General features: G+C 45.3%; 1 protein-coding gene across 3 annotated transcripts in view; it reads left to right on the plus strand.

Annotated features, from left to right (window-relative positions):
- Positions 1–17,351, plus strand: part of HELZ (helicase with zinc finger) — a 2,003,166-nt gene that overhangs the window by 553,181 nt on the left and 1,432,634 nt on the right. The window lies entirely within an intron of this gene.

Below are 17,351 nucleotides of genomic sequence, written 5' to 3' on the forward strand. Positions count from 1 at the left end.
GAATCTTGAATCTTTATCTAAAACAAGAAAAGTTCAAGATGCTCACCCTTGCTCAGGTTCTTCAAGCACTGAATCAGGAGGACTGGATGGTGTCTATCGACTTACAAGATGCGTATTTTCACATCCCAATCCTTAAGTCGCACAGAAAGTATCTCCGTTTCACGGTAGGGTCGCAACATTATCAGTTTGCGGTCCTCCCGTTTGGTCTTACTTCTGCACCTCGGGTCTTCACGAAGGTGATGGCAGTGGTGGCAGCCCTTCTCAGAAGGTCAGGGATTTCAGTTTACCCCTATCTGGACGACTGGCTGATCAAAGCGGAGTCTCCAGAGAAGGTGCTGCATCGTCTGCGGGATACAACTCAACTGTTGTACAACTTGGGTTTTTCGATAAACGTGCCCAAATATCACCTGGTGCCCTCTCAGCGCAACCTGTTCATAGGTGCGGTACTGGACACTACTGTTTGTCGAGCATTCCCTCCTCCTCAAAGGATTCTCGACATTCAGGAAATGATTCCTTTATTTTACAACGGAGCGGTTGTTCCGGTTCTGAAGGTCCTTCGCCTGCTCGGTCTGTTTGCTTCTTGCATTCTGTTGGTCAACCATGCATGCTGGCACATGAGGGCGCTCCAGTGGTGCCTCCGCAAGCAGTGGTATCAGCACAAGGGAGATCTCAGGGAGTCTGTGAGGATCTCCAGAGAAGCTGCGGCGGATCTATCTTGGTGGGGCATGGAGGGCAATCTGTCTCAAGGAAAGCCTTTCCATCTTCCTCCATCGGTGGCCACAGTGATAACGGATGCATCCACCTAGAGTGGGGTGCTCATCTGGGGGATCTGGAGATCAAGGGTCTTTGGTCTCCAGATGAAAGGTTGCTTCACATCAACCTTCTGGAATTGCGGGCGATACGTTTGGCGCTCAAGGCCTTCCTCCCTTCCCTTCGCGGTCAGTCTGTTCAAGTCCTGACGGACAACACTACCGCGATGTGGTATATAAACAAACCGGGAGGAGTGGGGTCTCTTTGTCTCTGCAGAGAGGACCTGCGTCTATGGTCCAGGGCTCAGGACCATCAGATTTGTCTGATGGCAAATCATCTGGCCGGGGTGCTGAACGTGCGCGCGCACAGTCTCAGTCGCCAGTTCTCCGCCGACCACGAGTGGAGGCTCCATCCGGAGGTGGTTCGTCACGTCTTTCGGACGTGGGGAACTCCTCGGGTGGATCTATTTGCCACCCGCAAGAACGCGCACTGTCCGTTGTTCTGCAGTCTCCAGTATCCGATGCAGGGAGCGTTGGGGGACGCATTTCAGCTGAGTTGGGGCTCACGACTCCTTTACGCGTTTCCTCCCATACCCTTGATTCCTCGGGTTCTGAGGAAGGTTCGCCAAGACCGGGCCCAAGTCATATTGATCGCCCCGGATTGGCCAAGAAGGGTGTGGTACACAGATTTTCTCCACCTCTCCTCGTGCCCTCCGCTCAGTCTCCCTCTGAGGGCAGACCTCTTGCAGTCGGAGGGGCAGGTTCTACACCCCCACCTCCAGAGCTTACACCTTCATGCCTGGAGATTGAACGGGGCAACCTGAATTCTTTCTCTCTCCCGCCGGATGTGGTGGATGTTATTTTATCGGCCAGGCGACACTCCACCAAATCTGTTTATTCATATAGGTGGTCTAAATTTGTTCTCTGGTGTGGAGAGAGGTCCATTGATCCTTTGAAGGCTCGTCTGTCTAATATTCTACAGTTTTCCCTTTCTCTTGCTCAGCAAGGCTTTGCTGTGGCTACTGTGAAAGGATATTTATCGGCTCTATCGGCTTTCCTTTGTTTGCCGGATCAGCCGTTGCTGTTCAAGTCACCTATTGTTCTTCGTTTTATAAAGGGCCTTACAAACAAGTTTCCTCCTACTCCCTTTATTGTGCCTCAATGGGACTTAAACCTTGTACTAACCTATCTTATGGGTTCTCCCTTCGAGCCCTTACACAAGTGTCCATTGAGGTTGTTGTCCTTTAAGACAGTTTTCCTCGTTGCAATCACCTCGGCAAGGAGGGTAAGTGAGCTTCAAGCTCTGAGTTCAAAACCCCTGTTCTTGACCATTCATGCTGAACGAATGGTACTCCGGACCAGGGCTGCGTTTTTGCCTAAGGTGGTAACTCCCTTCCATCTGGGGCAGTCCATTACCCTTCCTTCCTTCTTTCCTCCCCCCTCACCCTTCCAAGGAGGAGGAGAGACTTCACCGCTTGGACCCTAAGAGGGCGGTGAGCTTCTACCTGGACAGGACAAGGGACTCCAGGATTGATGACCAGCTCTTTGTGGGCTTTGCTGGCTGCAGGAAAGGTCGAGCGGTGAACAAGCGCACCCTTTCCAGGTGGATTGTCTTGTGCATCAAGATATGCTACTCCCTAGCTGGTAAGGAGCCTCTGGAGGGTTTGAGGGCTCATTCTACCAGAGCAAAGTCTTCCACATCTGCCTTAGCTAGAGGTGTTCCGGTGGAGGACATTTGTAGGGCGGCAACTTGGGCCTCCCTCCACACCTTCGCAAAGCATTATTGCTTAGACACCGAGGTGAGGAGGGACGGACATTTTGCTTGTTCCGTCCTTCAGGATTTTCTGGTATAGAAGGGTGGACACCCTCCTCCGGGAGTGGGGACTGCTGTGGAATCTATTCACAAGGTGAGAAATCCACTGGCAGATGTATCCATCAGAAGAACAAGTTACTTACCTTCGGTAACGCTTTTTCTGGTGGATACAGTATCTGCCTGTGGATTCCTCACTGACCCACCCGCCTCCCCGTTGTCCATCCTTCTATACCGGCATTTCTATGCCTGTAATTCTATTGATGGGTTTCAAATGTGTTTATCACTGTCAAAGGCATTATGTTATTTCTTGTGCTTTGTTATCTATTTTCCACACTGGGTGTGTTGATATGCATATTGTGTACTGTGTATACTATGTATATATTGCTGTCAGTCCGTCCGTGTGCCTCGAAGGCACGGAAAAAGGGGCGGAACTGACGTCATCACGCCAACGAGGTCTTCTTATGGAGCCGGTGACGTCAGCGGAGTCGCGAGTGGAGCCGTGTCTCTGTGACGTCGTCGTCGACCCCATCGGCGTGGACTGCTACAAAAGTTTCCAAATGTTGCTGGCGCAGGGGATATTCACAAGGTGAGGAATCCACAGGCAGATACTGTATCCACCAGAAAAAGCGTTACCGAAGGTAAGTAACTTGTTCTTTTCACCTTCTTCCTCTACTACTGCCAAGCCATTCTTATTTTCCTTTCAGGGGTCATATGCGGCCAGTTTGGGGCAGAATATTGTCTTTTATAGCCCGACTGGGCCCTGCAGGTTGTTTGTCATGGTTCTGCACTCCAAACCCCCTTCAGTTTCTCCTATTTTTGCACAGACTTTGACAGAAAATAGTTCCATCCTTACCAAAGAGGTCCAGTTAGCCAAAGGTGCTTGGTGCCCCAAAAAGACTGTGGTCTCAGACTGACTTTGGTCCTTCGGCTCTCGTACACATTCTTTTGGAAGGACAACTTCAAGATCCTGACTGTGTGCCCTAAATCCTGGGGGCTGGACCTGTGTACCTTTGCTGCAGCCCCACATACCTTTCCTCTGCTATGTTTGGAAAGAACACTTTGGGTTTACCGTCCTGCCCTACAGCCATACATGGAGCACTTCAACCCCCTCTCCTTGTCCCTTCCTAGGCTGTTCACGATGATGATGGCGATAATCCCGGAGCATCTTTGCAAGTTAGTTACTCGTTCCTGTACCTCAACAACTGGCTGTTGGAAGGTGGGCCCTTCTCAGTCAGCAGCGATATTATCCTGGTTCACGACTCACTATCTTCCATGAGGTTCTCTTTTAACGGGCTGAATTCCCACCTTTGGCCTTCCAGAGGATTCCCTTTGTGGGGCGATTTTGGACCAGAGCTTTTCCTACCACTTGGCAAGTCTGAAACATTCAGGATATGATCCTGCTATTTTATGCTCTGTCCTGTGTCCCAACCCAAACGGTTCAGAGACTTGTTGGTCTCCTGGCATCTTGCATCCTGTTGGTGCCTCATACCCATTGGCACATGCGGGCTGTGCTGTGAAACCTCTGCATTTAATGGGCTCAGCAATGAGTATACACACCAGACTGAATCTGTGTTGGACAATGCAGCCCTGGACTTTAAATGGTGGATGAAGGAGTACAACTGGTTTGAAGTAGACTTGGGGAATGATGTACTTCATTGTAATAAAGGGTTTTAAATTGGGCCTGCACATTGAGGTGTTTGTTGATGGTAAATCCTAAAGATTTTGCACTGTTCATTGTTGCATGCTTGCAGTAGAGTACATTTGTTGCATCCAGCATGGGCTGAACTTGCAGGAAGTATCTCAGTGAAGAGTTGATAAAGGAACATTGTTATTGGATTTTTCAATTTCAGTTGATAGTGAGACATCAAGAATTGTATGAATTTTATGGTGTAAGCTAGTTTGGCAATTTCTTCTGGAAAGTTAACTCTCAGAGCAGTGAATTGTTGTTGAAATGGAAAATCATTTGAATGATTCAGAAGACTGCACCTGGATTCTATCTATGAATTCAAGCGGTGTTGGGAACATCATCTGTCCTTGGAGAACTGCTTATTGAATGGACTTTATTGGATCATCCACTAGTTATATTTGGTGGGAGCGGTTGATGAGGTAAGACTCAAACCATTAAAGTTCAATTTCTTTCAAGAGAAAGGCATGGTTGATATATCAAAGGCAGCTCACCGGTGAAGAAGGATAAGAAATATGTTTTTGACCTAGACGTGGAGCACATGGTCCACTGTTTGTAACAGTTCAAAGCAAAACTTTATAGAGAGGCGGGTGGGCTGTATGGCCTAGGGTTGTTTGCTGCTTAGTCCAGGGAGTGCTGGCTTTGAAGGGCAGTTGGTTTGAGTTGTGTGCCGGATTGGCAGGGCTCTGCAACAGATGAATTGCAGAGTGGAAACCGGATAACCTGTGGCGTAGATGCAGAGTATGAAGCAGGACTAGTGTGGGTGGTGCTGAGAGTCTGTATTTGAAGCTCGAAATTCAAATCCCTGCAGACCGGGTCCTACCTGTATTGAGGACGTGCTGTTCTCCTCTTCTTGCTGCTGGCCCTGCTGGTGCTCTCTCGGTCCCTTATGCAGCATTCAAGGCTGCCGCTGCCGCTACTACACGCGCGGCCTGGGAGCAGCCAGAACTACTAATCCCAGGTGCCCCGGCGCCCCTTTGACGCTACCTACGCGCCCGGAGGCGCATTTAAGATCGGCGCTCCCTCCGCGTCGCGGGACGCGCGCGGGCGGGCGCCGGGCTAAGCCTGGGCAAAGGGCGGGCCCTCAGAGGCCTGATGAGACGGGACTGGACCCGCCCCCTTGGTTTATTCGTGCTTGCAACGACCTGCGTGCCCAGTAAGTTACCAGCACATCTTATTGTTATCATTATTGGCTGCCAAGTTCATACTATATCTGTGGATGTCTTGAGTCCGACAAAAACGGTGGCCAACAGAGTGGGTATGTTACTGAATGGAACCCTGGACAATTACATTGTCAGAACACCATCGGGAGGCACGTCAGATGGTCTGCTTGCAGAGCGCCGGGCTGATCGCCGACGCTCTATTGAAAACATTAAGAAAAGGGCACTATCTGAGCCTAATTTTGCAGCCATTTCTAACAATGAGCTAGGTCTAGATCTTGCAAATGATACTTTATCTACAGATGGTGTACCTTACCTGTTGAGAGATAGTGAAGTGCCTAGCACTAGTCATACTGGAACAGACATTCCCATGTCTACAAACAATATTAATATTAATTGTATTTCCAGCACTCTTGGAGTTCCGACTGCTGTGTCACCCATCCCTCCCAAGTCAGCTCATTTGAGGCTCAAAAAATTCATACAACCTGCAAAGTACGGTCCACCTCCTATTAAGAGGAGACGTAAAAGGATGGAGCCTAATAAACAGAAGCTCAGTTCGACTGACTTTGGGAAAAAAGCTACCCCCTCTTGTATCAATGCTGCAACTGCTGCAGTTCTCAAGGATGTGACTGGAACGGTTGATGCTCCTGTGTCACCGTTAACTTCTGTACTCACAGCGGGGGAACTTAGTACTAAACCTAGCCTGGAGGACAATGGGTTTAATTCAATACACACCAGTAACCTTTTGGATAGTATGGAACTAATCATGCGAACCTATACTTTAGTTATAGTGGAAAGATTGGAAAAAATGGAGAATAGATTAGGGAAAATAGAAGTAGATCTGGGCAGGAAGAGAAGTCTTACAAGTGAAGAAGCCAATACAGAGCTCAAATTGGTCTCAGTCCCTACCCCAGTGGATAACACCGCCATTAATTCCCAACCATCGTCTATTGGAATCGTCTCAGTACCAAATACAATTCCTAGCAATCCCCTAATGGATGCCCCGTCCTCTGGTAGACACCTTTTGAATGGGATAGTTCTTACCCCTAAACCTGCCCATAGCAATCTTACTACTAACCAGATAAATACTTTTGCGAGCACTACAACAGTCAAAACTAACTGCCATCCATCAATTTCTGATAATAAATCTTTCAGAAATCAGGGCAGTAGCCCGATTGGATTAGTGAGAAATGAGGAGGGAGGCCTCAGGCAGATACGGGGGGAACAGATTAGGAGACCGCTACCGGATCTTCCACCAGAGGCTGTACCATATGTAGTGATCCTTACAGGGGTACCAGAGCTCCCAGAAAACAAGAGAGAGCTTTTCCCAATTAAAGAATAAAATAACTCATTGGCTGACACTACATAGGCCAATTGCTAGTAATATAGATAGCAAAATATTATATGTACGCCGTCTACAGTGGTTAGGTGGAAGACCTAAAGACATTGGGGGAGACGTGGTTGTGGTCAATTTTAGAGATTGTAATGCTGTACGTTATATCCTGAATTGGCCCCAGACAAATCTTAATAGCAGTATTTTTCCACGCCCTCTGACCTATTTTTACCCAAGATCAGTAGTATTTCCCCTCCAACCTGCCCATGCCTACTCTCTTTCTACTACTAACTTCTCCTCTATGCTGAATAATAGGAACTCTGCTTTTGTTCATCATGTAGCTCCTGCAGTAACGCCTGGGTGGAATATAGTACCAACCAGGCCGGGCGCTGCTGTACATGCAGGCATGGACTGTCCAGTGCCATTTACTCCACTTGAGTTGTCAAATAGATTTGACGTCTTCAGTAGTCTGGAAGCCTGCGATTGAAGTCTACAGTTAGAAGGGGAGGAGATGGAGGGTACACACTCCCTAACTTCAGGTGGTTTGGATGAGGCTCTGGAAGAGAATGCACCCATTGTTCCAAGTATATCTGTTGGAGTCCCTGAACCGATCAGTGTCACTGTTAATGTGCCAATTAATTTTGATAACTGTATGCAAATAGACAACCAAGGTAGTCACTTAAGTGGTACATCAACTCATGGTTTAACAACAAATGAGGCTTTCCCTGGAGTTACGGGATATCTAACATCTAGTGACCGGGCAGGGAAGGCTAATGAATCAGGCTATCAGGTGGAGGTCCGAGGATCAGAGACAGAGGGAGTGCAGGTTAGTAGTAGCATTGGAGTCACAATAAATGTTCACAATCTCCTAAATAGAAACGTGGAGAGCCAGTTCCTGGTTTCATGGAACGTGGCAGGTCTTAAAAAAAAGATGGCATCCAGGGATTGGGCCTCCTTTATTGATCACTATATGATTGTCAACATGCAAGAAACATGGGCATTAGAACCCCAATATAGATCAGGGTATCTTCACTTTGCAATAGCTGCAACTAAAACAAACAAAGGAAGACCTAAGGGGGGACTAACTACGTGGGTAAAACAGGATGATGGATTTACAACCACCCAACTAGCAATCAATTCAAGGGACATTCTGGGGGTTAGGTTAAAATCTCCCTCATTCGGTGAACTCATCATTATTAATGTGTATGCCAGGGGTAAGCCAGGAGGGAAATCATCAGAAGTTGTGGAGGCACTGGGCCACTATCTGAGTATCTGGAGGGGAGGTGCCAACATATTAATCTGCGGTGATTTCAACTGCTCCTATGAGCCTCTGGACCATATGGATCTAGAGCTCACGGAGGCAGAGGATATCTGCTGGCAAATCCCCCCCCTTAGTATACCCACTATCAAACGGTGGACTCAGGCAGCCCTTCAGCTTAAGACCTTTAGCTTAGAACATGGGTTGAGAGCTGTGAATGGTAGGACACGAGGGGATGAGCAGGGCAATCCAACCTTTAATAATGGACTGAGTTCAAGTAGAATTGACTATATCTTGGTCAACCTTGAATTGTGGTCATCAATACGGTATATGACTGTAATTCATCGTATTGAAAGTTATCATAACCCTCTTAGTCTTGAGCTACAGCTTTATATAGGGCCGGGGTTAATTTCAGATGATATAATAAACAATATCGTCATAGCAAACGACACACGGCGGGTCAGATGGGCCGAGTGTCTGGGTAAACCCGAAATTATCAGCGAAATGAATGTTTTGGTAAAAGAAACAATCACTGAAATACAGGGGGAGTTAGATCATGAGGACTACTGTAGTAGGGTAGTTCATATCCACTCGACCCTTTTTTTTAAACTAAGTAAATATTTTAGTATTCCGAGGAAGAGGAACCCTGGTAAGGGGAAAAGAAAACAGGAGTCATGGTATGATAAAAACTGCAGGACCGCATATAAATCCTTAGCAGACGCAGTGCGTTCTACTGATAGGGAGGCTATTCGGGCGGCAAGGAACCATTATAAATGGACACAAAATACAGCAAAAAAAGCATGGGACATTAAATATTGGGAGGAGTTATTGGCAGCCAGTAAGTTCAGAGATTCGAAGGACTTCTGGCATAATGTGAGATGGGGCATGGGGAATCAAAAGCCAATCCCGGTTAATTATGTCCCGCCAGAACACTGGGTTAAGCACTTTAAGTCCCAGTTTGCTAAAATAAATAATGCCCCAATATTTGCCCCAGCCTCCCCTAGCCGTCCCTTACTAGTAAATACGCTAGTGTTCACTAAGGAGGATGTTGAATGTGCCCTTAACTTAATACCTAAGGGCAGGGCCCCGGGCCTAGACAAAATTCCTGCAGATTTGTTTCTGCACAACAAATCAGTCTGGGTCCCTTACATCGAACTATTGGCAAACACCATTGCCAAAGGTACCACGGTACCTGATATTTGGCGGGGAGCAGAAATCACACCAATATATAAGAAAGGTGACCGAGCGGACCCAGGAAACTACAGGCCAATTAGTTTAATAGCCTGTATACAGAAGGTTGTGGCTAGGATGGTACTGCTCAGAGTCCAGAATTGGATTGAGGACTCGGGAGTCATGTCTACCTTACAGGCTGGCTTTCGACCCCTTACCAGTACGGTAGACCAAGTTTTTAGATTTTCCACTATATACTGGAAATGGGTTGTTCTGGGGGGTGGCACACTCTATGCAGCCTTTGTCGATCTAAAGGCTGCATTTGATTTAGTTCCAAGAGACAGGTTGTGGAGAGCGCTCCACGAGCAGGGTATCCCACCAGAACAGCTCGCGGTTTTGATAAAACTACACGAAAATAACTATGCGCAGGTCAGATGGGGAAACCAGAGCCAGGTGACCGCCAGTTTTCCAACGGAAAGGGGTGTGCGGCAAGGGTGTGTGCTGGCACCCACATTATTTACTCTATATATAAACAAAGTTACGGATTATTTTAAGGATTCCACTACCGATCCACCCAAACAGAACGGCATCCCCGTCCCCCTGTTAATGTTTGCCGACGATACACTCCTACTGTCTAAGACTCAGGAAGGGCTTCAGAAGGCAATAGATTGCTTTGAAAAATTTTGTTATGACTACGGGCTCTCTGTTAATGTGTCCAAAACCAAATTTATGACTATGCATAGGTACAGGAACATTAGGGGTAGAGTCCATATGAGCGGGGAACCATTAGGGCAGACTGATTGTTTTAGCTATCTGGGCATCATACTGGGCTCCAGGCTACAGTGGAAGCCGCATGTGGCCCACTTAATTTCTAAACTCGCACAACTAACAGGTGCCCTTTTAAGAGAATTTAAGAAGTCATCCACTAAACCTGTAGCTCCAGTAATAAAAATCTATGACTCTAAAGTAAGATCCTCTATGCTTTACGGAGCGGAACTGTGGGGGTCGTCAAATACAGCGGGTTTACAAAAAGCACATAATAAATTTCTCCGCTGTATAACAGGGCTTCCACCTTCCACACCACTTGTACCCTTGCGCATGGATTTGGGCTGTCGGAGTCTAGAAAATATATGTAGATTTAGACCAGTAGCCTACTGGAGAAGATTGTGGGTGACCCCAGAATTGCAACATTATGCGCTAGCACTTCTGGAAACACGTGATATGGATACTGGGGGTAAAATTGTATGGCTTAGAAAGGTTAAAACTCTTCTTATGTCTTTAGGTTTGGGTGATCTTTGGGAGAATCCTCAGGAGGCATTGTTTCCAAATAAACAACAGCTAAAAGAGGTCTACTGGTCATTCATATCCCAGGAAGAGTTTCAGTCACACATTGCCCCATCATACACTAAGGCCTTCCTGGAGTTGAAACATACTCCTAGGTATGAGTTGTACTGGGATCTAATTACGATGCCCCATGATAGGAAATTATTCCATCAGTTCAGAGTAGGTACTCTCCCACTGAACACGGTTACCTGTAAATGGGCATCAAGCAAGAGTAATCAAATGTGCCCTTTCTGTACAATATACCCGGAATCCATAGCTCACGTTTTGTTTATCTGTCCAGAATATAAAGTTCCCCGTCATAAATGGATTAGAGCTCTCTGCATTCAAAAGGGGATCATGACGGGGATTACTGCATTGAGAATACTTCAAACTGACTGTTCTGAAACAATGGTGATAGCGATAGCTAAATTTTTGAAATGTATGTGGTTAATAAGAGTTGGGAAATTGAAAGGTCTCCAGTCGCCAAAAGCCAACCAAGTATAATAGTGGCATTCTTATTTTTATTATATAAATCTTAGTATGTTTTTATAGAAGACAGATATTTTTTTTTTTTAATTGGGCGAGAATGAATATTAACTACGTAGTGTACTCAAATCTTGCGGTTCTCTGTATTAGTGATATGCTCTCTGTGTATAACTTAAATATGCAGTTTTCAATGCTGTGTTTGATGATGTATCGTGTTTCTCTCTTTCTATTTATTTTATGATGAAATGTGTTTTAATTTGTCTTTCATGACATTTATGTCGAAATAAAGACTGAATAATGATAATAATGAGTCTGTATTTGATACAAGGGGAGCCTTAAGTCATAGCCAAACGAGCTGCAGCTGTCTCAGGCTTGTGGGGGTTGAGCCCAGTCAGGTTGAAGTCTCTGGGAAGAGAGAGCGGTTTTCCCACAATGGGGGCTAGTTGCACCGGGTAAAGCCAGAATAAGGAGCAAGTGGGAGATGTGCAACATTGTAAACTGGTTGGAACTCAGGATAGCTCTTATTTAAAAATGCACCAATGGCAATAAGACAATTAACCACAGGTTAAACCTAAGAGAATTACACATAATCAGTGAGGTAACTGTCCAGGTGGGTGGAAGGCCTATCGGGAAATCTCCCATATAAGGGAACAGAGGTTCCGTTATGTTGGGAAGAAGGCACAGAGGGAAGGATAGTCTGAACGCCATATTGTTTTGTTGCATATGATGCCTGGGACGTGTCAGAGCACAGGCTATTGAATTCCCTGTAAGTTTCTGGAAAATGTAAATCACATTTGTTTTGAGTCACTGGATAGAAAGGTATAAGAAATAAGCATAATATTACCTGTACAAATATAGAGGATAAACCCTACTGCAGCAAAGTCATTTTTGTACAGAAACATTTCATTCAGAAATTTATTTTTGGTTTGCCAAAGTTTTTATTGAATTTTATGAAGAAAAGACATAATCTTGTAATAAAGACATTGCTACATTCTTTGTCCATGCTTTTATTAAAACTTTTCAAGCACGAGTGAGAGCATGTCTACATCATGGTCATGGCTGAAGCATTGTTGGTAATTATAACAATAGGGAGAGAGGAGAAGAGAAATGGAAGAAGGGGAGGGAGAGCCAATTTAAGTGTTAGGTTGGTGTTTGTTGTTGCTCTACTTTTGGTCAATACCGGGCTCTGTGGTCTAGCTCACTGTGTATGAATAACAATATCAATGTTTCTTGAGCGATCCTCTCCTAGCCCTGTTCCTGACCTGTTTTTAAGCACAGCGAGCAGAAGCGATTCAAGGATGGGACGGACTTTACATCCAATCGGACCCTTTTTTCTTTTATCCGTACCCAAGTAACTAGCCAGTCAAGGGAGTTCCTCTAGGTTTACCTTTTAGGTATTTTTAACTTTATCTGGGTCCCAGTACTATCAAAGCTTAAGCTATATTAAGGACTCGCTCACATTTGAGGTCAAGTCAGCCCTGATCGTACCATTCCACCAGGTTGGAATGAGGACTGCCATTAATGAAGCATGCCACATTGCATGGGTGAGGTTCATCATCCAAAAAGGCTGGCTTATTAGCTCTTCCTAGGGTATTGACTAGATAACTGAACTGATTATTCTCTCCAATTCCGTATCGAATGTTGTACCTATTGTGATAATTATTGTTTGTCTGTTAAGAGTGTAAGGGGTTGATATTCCTGGTTCTCCCTTTGTGTCAGTGAATTGTATTCATTGTGGATAGTCAGGTGGGTGATTTATTGGATAAGAACAGTTAATTGGTCCACAATGCGATTCTCCAGAAATGTAACTATGAAGCGTAGAGTGAAAACTACTCAAATGCTACTTTTTCTTAATTTCAAATTTGGAGATATATAATACATGGGACTAACCTATATCCATATTATTGATTATGACTGTACTGTGGAGTTAAGGGGCTTAATCGGTTTTATAGGTCGACTCATTCTGAATACAAAAATTGACCCTCGTTGGAGTTGGCGTAGCCCCCCCCCAGACCCCTACCTATACACTCCGAGGATATTACTCAAATGATTGTTTATTGTGACAGTAGCATGATGGGCCAGTTTCCTAACCACAAGTGTGTACCAAGATTCAAGCCCTACATAGACAGAATGTACCCATTTCAGTCCACATGTTTTTATGTGCAATTCAGATGTGGGCTACCACCCTTGAGAGCTCTTACCTCGAAATGGGCTAGCGCACTTTCCCATTTCGAATTCTGCCCAAACTTCCCAGAAACTGAGAACCACTTTGTTTTTCTGTCACTTATATAGGAGTGTGCGAAAGAAATGGATACTAGCTGTATGCAAATTTATGGGATTGAGATACTATTGGGAAGCTACGAGACTTATCAAGAGTGATACAAGTAAACAACTAGCCTTTGTGGTATCTCAGTACTTGCACTGTTCTGGAATCAAAGGAAGAAAGCCCTAGACAATTGTTAACCATGATAGTTAAATTGTCAGAGAAAGCTCCAGCAGGCCACTTATTGCTTATGAATTGTTTTTCAGATTGCTACTTGCACGTGTTTTTATATACAATTAATGTTGGAAATCTACTCCGCTCCCACACCGGTAAGGGTTGGTGGTAACGGAGTATATTCCGGGAACACACAGTGGTAGCTTGGCTCGAGTGGTCAGGAATCAGGCTCCGTGCTAAGCATACGACATACCCAAACAATAACCATGCGTGCATCCGTTCCAAAAACGACTCTACACCGTAAAAATTATGAAAATATCTTTCTTTATCCTCTTTTTCTCTTAGTTGCTGATTAGATAAATAATAACACAATCACTATGCAAACTTTTTAAATAGTGCAGGTCAAATAAATACTGGCTTAATGATTCAATAAATAGGGGTGATCATAAATAATGAAGGCATAAATATAAGTGCAATACATACAGGCAATTAAATATTCTGAGGCAATAAATACTGTAAACCAATAAATATTGTGCATCAATAAATACTGTGGACCAATAAATACAGTGAAACAATAAATAGGTTAAATACAATAAATACAGTGCCCCTAATAAATAATTAAAAGCTGACAGTGACACTCAAAGAATCAGATCACATTTGAATTCCTAAGGGCTGATTTGGCCCAGGCACAGCTTGTGGGGATGTGGAAGGCTTGAGGGTGTCTACTCCCTGGCTTGGACAAGGCTGAGGCCTAAACTGAGGTAGATCAAGGGGGGAATACCAGAGACCTGGCTCTCTCACTCTACACAACCCCTCTAAATTAGTCTCAGCTCACCCCTGGCACAGTCCAGCTGGTTCCAGCACCTCTCTAACCCCTAGAGTAGTCTCTTAGGATTCCACAGGGCCTTTGGCGCCCTCTATTCCACTTACTGCCCTTTTTCTGATGTTCCGACGCCGCTGGAGTCGTGTCGACGCCGTGAGGCGGATCCGGTTCGACGTCGGCGGCCTCGGCACAATGTCAGTTCCTGACGACGCCGGTAGGCGGCTCCAGTTCGATGTCGGCGGCCTCGGCTCGATCTCGACCTCCGATTCGATGGCGTCGGGCAGTCTTTACTCGATGTCGACCTCGGGCGGCTCCGGTCCGATGGCGACCTCAGCTTCGATGACGTCGGCCGGCCTTGGCTCGATGTCGACTTCCGGCGACTCCGGAGTGCGATCCTCACTCCCGACCTCCGGTGCTCCTCTCTGGTTCCGGCGACTCCGGAGTGCGACCTCCACTCCCGACCTCCGGCACGATTCTCTCTGGTTCCGGCGACTCCGGAGTGCGATCTCCACTCCCGACCTCCGGCACACTTCACCTCGGTCTCCGGCGACTCCGGAGGGCGGACTTCACTCCCCCGTTGACACCGCTCACTCGACCTTGGTTAACTTCCTCCTCGACCTCTGGTACACCTCACGTCCTCCGTCGGCGCCCTCTCACGATCTCTGGCGGCTCTGGGCACGACGTCTGCTTTTCCAGTCAGCGCCGCTTCTCCACCTCAGGCTCCAGGTCTCCAGGCTACTCGACGTCCGGCTCCAGGGAAACCAATAAACAGGTCAGGTACTTGCTTTCTTGACTTCTAAGGCCTGTTCCTGCTGTCCAGGTCCTTAAGATGGTTTTTCTTGCTTCTTCCCACACAGGGCTCCAGGCTGGGCTCAGTCAGTAGGGACTAGTATCACGGGTGGGTTTATGGACCCCACTCCAGGCACAAGTTTCCACCCCTGCTGCCTCACTCCTTCCTCCTTCAGGTTTCTGCTGCTCACTCTTCACCAGTCAGGTGCCAACTGCCAGCTCCAACTGCCAACTCTCTGTCTTAGCTTCCCAACATTCTAAACCGCCTCCAACGGTCACAGGGTTCTGGAATGTTCTGGAAGGTGCTGGTAGGTTCCAGTGGATGCTGGTGATGTCACAGGTGGCCACCATTTTGTGCTCCAGGCCCTCAGACAGAAGTTTCAGGGGTAGCTAAAATGGCTCCCTGAATCTGCAGCAACACTAAAAAGTCTGGTGGTTCCCAAAAAGGAAAAATTCAAACAGGGTTTGAGGCAAAAGTGGGACAAAATAAATAATGATGAGGAGGGACCACCCAAAGGGCTGACAGGTCTAACAATTATATACAACTTTTTAGACTGCTTTTTGCACTAGAGGACATATGCTCATTTAAAAATAAAAACAGAGCTCACACATAGCAGTGACATGAATATGAACTGTAATAATAACTAACTGCTAGCTTCTCCCTCCTTTTTTAAAACTGTTTTGTCTGTATCTTTGCATGTGCAATAAGTTTGTATTTATGATATTTGCTGCTTTCAGATTTTATGCATGTAAACCTTTTATGGCCTGGCTGCTGAAATAAAAGATATTACTACTTCTACCCGAATGATGTTCAGGTTTTCTGGATCTGGTCCGCATTTCTTGATTTTTGGAGTGATTCGGAGAATGTTTAGGACATTCCGGGCTATGCCATGTGTCAGGGAGGATTTGCCTACATCTGCTAGGTAAATTATGAGAAAAGGGCTTATATAATTCACCAGCTTGTGTGAGTTGGTATAGCCTGATAAATGAGAAGGTGGTCTTACATATGCAGTGGTCTTTACCAAATCTGTCTGACAGACCTCTGAGGCTTTATGGTTTACGGTGCTACCGTGCCTGTGTGTGTGTTTGGGTTGTGTGCTACAAGGGAGAGTTCTGTATTTCTTATTTTGTTTTACTAGTTTTCTTTGAATTATTTGGTGTTTTGGGAGATCGTTCTAGGGAATTTAAAGAATGTATGATACAGTGGCAATGTGTGCATTAGATAAGATTTGCAGAATGAGGATGTCCATTTTATCCACACTGGACTGTATGTCTCCAGGTGAGGATAGTATGTGTTGGAGTTAAGAACAGCGAGGAGTGAGAACTTAGTATTGTTTTGGGTTTCATCCCTTACTGACTCTAAAATGAGGTTGGAAGTTTAAGAATAGTAGGGAGGAGAAGTGTTGGAAGACACTTCATGAGCTGTGTTAGAGATGATAGATTTTAGGTTCACAAAGGTCAACGAGAATCATGTCTACGGGGCTCATTTGTTGGCTTGCCCTTACATGTACTTTCAAAAGTTCAGTCATGCCCTTGACTTGCCCTTGAATTTGTACAACAAAACTAATGAACTACATTAATGTATACTTAACTGTCCCTAGAGACACTTCAGGAGGAAAAGGTACAGTTGTATCCGGGTTTACACTGAAAATATTCACAAATCCAAGCAAATTTCTTTTGTTGGTGTCTCCATGCTGGAGGCACAATAACTGAATGCTTCTTCATCCATTAGGAGATGTTACTGAAATCACATAAGGGCTACATTTACAGTGAGGTGCAGCGTTTGGTGATGATACCCCTCTGAACAGTAATCATGTGTATATTGTTTTGCCACACAGTGTCATGCTTCATGCTAAAAATGTCTACAAAAAAAAGTTACCCTGAAATTCAAAGTGCATTGATTGTACATTATTGAACCAAAATCATATAATATCTCTCAAGCTACTAGTTTTATCTAGGTTTGACGTTGTGGAAAATATTACTAATTTTAGATAGAGAAGTGATTCATTTTTGCGTACAATAACAAACTATTAATGTATTCTTAAATATATAAAAAGCATATTCATTACATCTAGACTAGCTACAATTCATAGCTATTGAGCTACTGAGATACCGCTGTTTTTAACAATATGCTAAACGTCTATCCAGAGTAAAGCAAGCATGTTATGCTTGTTTTGCACCAAAGTTTACCATATGTGGCAGAATTTATATGATATTTGGAAATGCTGACATTTATGCAAACTAACGTAATGCATTGAATATGTACAATACCTTTGGCATAGTAACAGCTTCTACATAGTGGTAAACTTGTATGAGAAAGCAGTGC

The sequence above is a fragment of the Triturus cristatus genome, chromosome 7 (assembly GCF_964204655.1).
Source record: "Triturus cristatus chromosome 7, aTriCri1.1, whole genome shotgun sequence".
NCBI classification, from domain to species: domain Eukaryota; kingdom Metazoa; phylum Chordata; class Amphibia; order Caudata; family Salamandridae; genus Triturus; species Triturus cristatus.